The sequence below is a fragment of the Nomascus leucogenys genome, chromosome 7b (assembly GCF_006542625.1).
Source record: "Nomascus leucogenys isolate Asia chromosome 7b, Asia_NLE_v1, whole genome shotgun sequence".
In the NCBI taxonomy this organism is placed as follows: domain Eukaryota; kingdom Metazoa; phylum Chordata; class Mammalia; order Primates; family Hylobatidae; genus Nomascus; species Nomascus leucogenys.
Window position 1 is genome coordinate 13,198,361 of NC_044387.1, and position 6,150 is coordinate 13,204,510.

Below are 6,150 nucleotides of genomic sequence, written 5' to 3' on the forward strand. Positions count from 1 at the left end.
GGGTGAGCTGAGGTGGAGGTTCAAGGGGTCTCGGTTAACACAGGTCAGAATGATGGCAGGGTGCAAGTGCGAGCCTGGGCGTGGGACTGGCATGGAGCAGGTCAGAGGGAACAGGAGGCTGGAGGCTGCAGTGAGGACCCTGACATCTCCTGGGAGGTGGAGTGGAGAGGGAGGCTGAGTGCAAGGGCCAAGCACTCCAGCGAGCAGAGGGAGGAAGGGTAGGGCATTTGGCAGATACCAGGACTGAGGAGGATGCAGTCTGGCTTGGCCCCAAAAAAGACAGCCCCGTGATGGGTGGGGGAAAAATCACAGTCAGGAAAGGACATCAGAGCTGGAAGACCCCCATATGCCCTTGTCCCGTGGCCCCTGTGAAAGAGGGGTCTGGGTCCAGTGGTGGGAGGGCTGTGGGACTGGGTGCATGGAAACAGACGGTATGAGGCGGTTTGTTCCCAGTGGGACCCATGAAGATGCAGTGCAGAGGGTCAGGTGGGGATGTGTAAGACGTAAGAGAAGTAGTTATAGGAGCAAGGCGTGGGGCCTCCTGGAGGAGGCTGGGTCCAAACCCCAGCACTCCTGAGACCCAGCTCTGGGTAGGCCTGAGTGGGCTCCGTCAGGGCCCTGCCATCAGAGGAGCTTCTGGATTACATCTCAGGTTGCCTCAGAGAGAATCGGATGTCCTCTGGGACAGACCTAGGTTCTAATCCTGGCTCTGCCACATTCTGGTAGGATGACTCATGAGCCCTGGTTTCCTGGCCTATAAAATGGCAAGGGAAGAGCAGGCTCAGCACACACAAAGCCCTGACGGAGCGAGAAAGCACAGGAGGCAGGGTCAGAGATGAAGATGGGGCAGCCCCTATAGGACGTGTGGGTCAAGACTGAGAGTTTGGATTTTACTGTGAATGCACTGGGAAGGTTTGAGTGTGTGTGATGGGGAGTGGCTGGGGGGTGAAATGACGTGCTTTGAGTTTGGGAAAGGTTGCTCTGGCTGCTGAGTGGAGAACAGACCAGAGAGTCAGGAGTATTAACAGAAACAGGGAGACCAGGGCGGAGGCCACCATGGGCCTGCTGAGGTGGGAGATGACACGGCTCTGAGCAGGACAGGGGCTGAAGAAAGCAGGTGCACCTCTCTGCACACCCCTGCTGGCCACCCATGCCTCTGGGCTTCTGCTGGCGTCCTGTCTCACCCCTCCTCACCTGGTTTTATGTTCAGCTGTAGCACCTGGGGGACAGACTGTATGAGTCAGAGAAAACAGAAACAGCAGTCCCCAGGTCTCAGAGGCCCAGCAATAGAGGTTTATTTTTCACTCCAGTTATAGCCCAGTGTGAATTGTCTGAGGAGGGGTGAGGGCCTGTCCTTCAAGGGACTCCAGCCCCTCTCCCCAAAACTTCACTGGATTCTGGCAGGGGAGGGGAGAGAGAGAAAGAGATAGACGGTTGGCTGGGCGTGGTGGCTCACGTCTGTAATCCCAGCACTTAGGGAGGCCAAGGCAGGCAGATCACGAGGTCAGGAGTTTGAGACCGTCCTAGCCAACATGGTGAAACCCCATCTCTACTGAAAATACAAAAATTAGCTGGGCGTGGTGGTGTGTGCCTGTAATCCCAGCTACTCGGGAAGCTGAGGCAGGAGAATTGTTTGAACCAGTGAGTTGGAGGTTGTAGTGAGCCCAGGTCGCGCCACTGCACTCCAGCCTGGCTACAGAGCAAGACTCCGTCTAAAAAAAAAAAAGAGATAGAGGGATTAAGAGACACAGGAGATCATAGGTGAGATTTTTTTTAGGCCTAGAAGTAGAACAAATCACTTCCTCCCACATCCCATTAGCCAGACTTGGTCCTGGAGCCCCAGCTCACTGCAAGGGAGGCTGGGAAGCAGAGCCTAGCTGATGCCGTGAGGAGGGTGCACGCCATGGCCTGGGGACCCATTCCACCAGGTGTCCCTCCTACGTGCTCCCATAGGCCATGAGGTGTTACGTAGAGGATGTGAAGGAGGATCCTTCTCTGCATAGCCCCCTCCCTGCCTCTCCATCTGAGGTGTTCTGGGCTAGGACCCTTGACAAAAGAACGAACCCGCTCCATCCCCTGTCGCCTGGGGTGGGAGACTCTGTATGTGGGGGCTGTACCATCCTCCATTCTGCTCCCCACTTCCCTGGCTGCTGCACATCCCAGGGGCACGAGGGTGGAAAGTGGCCTACCTCCCTGCCTTGGCCCTACCCCGCTGGCCTGGGCTGCCCGCCTCAGGCTTCCTGTGTCTGACCTGGTCTTTGGGGCATCTAGGGTGCTCAGTAAATGTTTGTTGAATAAATAAAAGAAGGAAAGCAGGATGAGGAGGAAGAAGAGTCTTGGGCAGTATATGCCAGGCAGACTGATGCTGTCTCATGGATGAAATAGCTGTACACAGCTGCTCCTTACAAGCTGGGTCTGTGACTTCGGGCTTTGGCTGGGGATGCATTTTTTTTTTCTTTATGTGTGTGTGCTTTTAAAGTGTTAACTGAATTCATTTATTTGGGGGCAGGAAATATGTTCATGCCATACAAAAAAGTCTGTAGAGAAAAGCGTCCTTCCTAACCCTTCCTCACCTGGCTCTCCTCCCCGAGACAACCAGTGTTCCTAATTTCTTGCAAAGCTTCCAGCAATATTTGAGGCTTAATAAATGTTGGCTGTTATTCTCATGGTTGTGGCTGTTGTGTTTAGTATCCTTTCCTGCCACCAGACAGCCTTACTGTAGGGGAGAGGGAAGGGCAGTATGGAAGGAACTGGCCCTTATAGCAAGCCTGCTGTGCGTGATCACATTAAATGCTTTAGGCACACCTTCTTATCCAATTCTCCCCTTCATTTGATAGGTGTGCATACTGAAGCACAGGGAGGCCTAGGTCACAGCCTCAATCTCCAGTCCTGCCCCTCCTGGGCAGCAGCGCTCCACGCTTCTTTTCCAGCACCGGGCTTTGCACATGGGAGTTGGGCCTGATTCTCTTTTTGGAGTCTTGAATTCCACTTTCTCACATTTGCAGAGCTGCCCTCTCTGCTCTTCTCTCTCTTCTTTTCAGGAGAGGTGGCAGGCTGGGGGCAGCGGCTCACGCCTGTAATCCCAGCACTTTGGGAGGCCGAGGTGGGTGGATCACCTGAGGTCAGGAGTTCGAGACCAGCCTGGCCAACATGGGGAAACCCCGTCTCTACTGAAAATACAAAAATTAGCCGGGCGTGGTAGCACGTGCCTGTAATCCCAGCTACTCGGGAAGCCGAGGCAGGAGAATCACTTGAACTTTGTGGGCAGAGGTTGCAGTGAGCCGAGATTGTGCCACTGCACTCCAGCCTGGGTGACAGAGCTAGACTACGTCTCAAAAAAAAAAAAAAAAAAAAAAAAGAGGCCGCAGCTTGCAATACAACCCATCTGAAGCAGGGAATCAGGAAAGGGAAGAAGCAGAGCTGCTGCTTCTGGGCTCAGAGGATGGAACTTCACAGGGTCTATGGGGCTGTGATGCAGCACGTAAATAGATGTGCATTTTTCTAAAGACCAGTCCATAAGTTTTCATCTTTAAAAACAAGAGCCCTGAGCTGAGCTCCCACACCACCCTTCTCCCTCGCCAAAACAGGGGGAAAAGGATTAGGAACTATGACTTGAGAGGAAGAGGAAGGTTCTAGAATGTTCAGTAAGTGACCGTCAAATTGTTCATAAAGACCTGATAGTCATCTCTGGGAAGTGCTAGCTAGAACAAACAGACAAGAGAAAGAAGTAAAGGGCATCCAAATTGGAAAGGAAGAAGTCAAATTATCCTTGTTTGTAGACGATATGATCTTATATTTCAAAAAGCCTAAAAACGCCACCACAAAACTGTGAGAACTGATAAACAAATTCAATTAAGTTGCAGAATACAAAATCAGCATACAAAATCAACATACAAAAATTAGTAGTATTTCTATGTACCAACAGCAAACAATCTGAAAAAGAAATCAAGAAAATAATCATTTGGAATAGCTACAAATAAAATAAAATACCTAGGAATAAACATAACCAAAGAAGTGAAAGATATCTATAATGAAAACTATAAAACGTTGGTGCAAGAAACTGAAGAGGACACAAAAAATAAAAAGATATTCTATGTTTATGGATTGGAAGAATCAATATTGTTAAAATGTCCACACCACCCAAAGAAATATACAGATTCAATGTAATCCCTATCAAAATACTAATGACATTCTTCACAGAAGTAGAAAAAATAATCGTCAAGTTTATATGGAACCACAAAAGATGCAGAGTAGCCAAAGCTATCCTAAGCAAAAAGAGCGAAGCTGGACAAATCACATTATCTGACTTCAAATTATACCACAGAGCTACAGTAACCAAAACAGCATGGCACTAGCATAAAAACAGACACATTGACCAATGAACCATTGGTCAGAACAGGGAACCCAGAAACAAATCCACACACCTACAGTGAACTCATTTTCAACAAAGGTGCCAAAAACATACCTTTGGGGAAAGGCCAGTCTTTTCAATAAATGTTGCTGGGAAAACTGGATATCCATATGCAGAAGAATGAAACTAGACCCTCATCTCTCCTCATATACAAAAATCAAATCCAAATGGATTAAAGACTTAAATCTGAGACCTCAAACTATGAAACTACTAAAAGGAAACATTGGGGAAACTCTTTAAGACAAGGGACTAGGCAAAGATTTCTTGAGCAACACCCCACCAGCACAGGCAACCAAAGCAAAAATGATAGATGAGATCACATCAAGTTAAAAGGGTTCTACACAGCAAAGGATGCAATCAGCAAAGTGAAGAGACAACCCACGGAATGGGAGAAAATATTTGCAAACTAACTATCTGACAAGGGATTAATATCTGGAATAGATAAGGAGCTCAAACATCTTTATAGAAAAAAAATTATAGCAATCCCATCAAAAATTGGGCAAACGATCTGAATAGATAGTTTTCAAAAGAAAACATATAGGTCTATGAAAAGGTGCTCAACATCATTGATCATCAGAGAAATGCTCATCAAAACTACAATGAGATATTATCTCACCTCAGTTAAAATGACTTTTATCCAAAAGGCAGGCAATAATGAATGCTGGTGAGGGTGGGGAGAAAAGGGAACCCTCGTACACTGTTGGTGGGAATGTAAGTTAGTACAACCACTATAAAGAACAGTTTGAAGATTCCTCAAAACACTAAAAATAGAACTACTATATGATCCAGCAATCCCACTGCTGAGTATATACCCAGAAGAAAGGAAATCAGTATATGGAAGAGACATCTGCATTCCCACATTTGTTGCAGCACTGTTCACAATACCCAGGATTTGGAAGCAACCTAAGCGCCCATCAACAGATGAATGAATAGAGAAAATGTGGTACGTATACACAATGGAGTACTATTCAGCCATGAAAAAGAATGAGATCCTGTCTTTTCAACAACATGTTTGAAACTGGAGGTCATTATATTAAGTGAAACAGGCCAGGCACAAAAAGACAAAGTTCACATGTTCTTACTTATTTGTGGGAGCTAAAAATTAAAACAATTGAATTCATGGAGATGGGAAGGGCAGTGATGGAGATGGGAAGGGCAGTGATGGAGATGGGAAGGGCAGTGGGGGCTGGAAGGGTGGGGATTGTTGTTGGGTACAAAAACAGAATTAGATAGAATGAATAAGATCTAGTATTTGATAGCATAACAGGGTGACTTTAGTCAACAATAATTTATTGTACATTTAAAAATAACTAAAAGAGTATAATTGGATTGTAACACAAAGAAAGGATAACTACTTGAGGTGATGGATACCCCATTTATACTGATGTATTATTATACATTGTATGCCTGTGTCAAAATAGCTAATGTGCCTCATGAATATAGACACCTACCACATGCCCAGAAAATTAAAAACTAAAAAAAAACAGTCATCTCTGAATGCTAAACGGAGTAAGGGGCTTCCTGGAAGGCTGGGTGAAATGGGAGTCTCTGAAAGATGGTGTGTTGCAGGCTGGAAGGAGGGTGAGACGCTGTGGTCACCTAGAGGGACCTGCTTGTGTGAAGCCTACGTGTTAGTGGGTACGTGTGTGACCGGATGGAGGCGTCAGAGGTGTTGGGTAGCCTGTGTGAGTTGGCGTGGGGGTGATGTAGGAGGGGAGAGAGGGAGGGCCTGTGTTCTC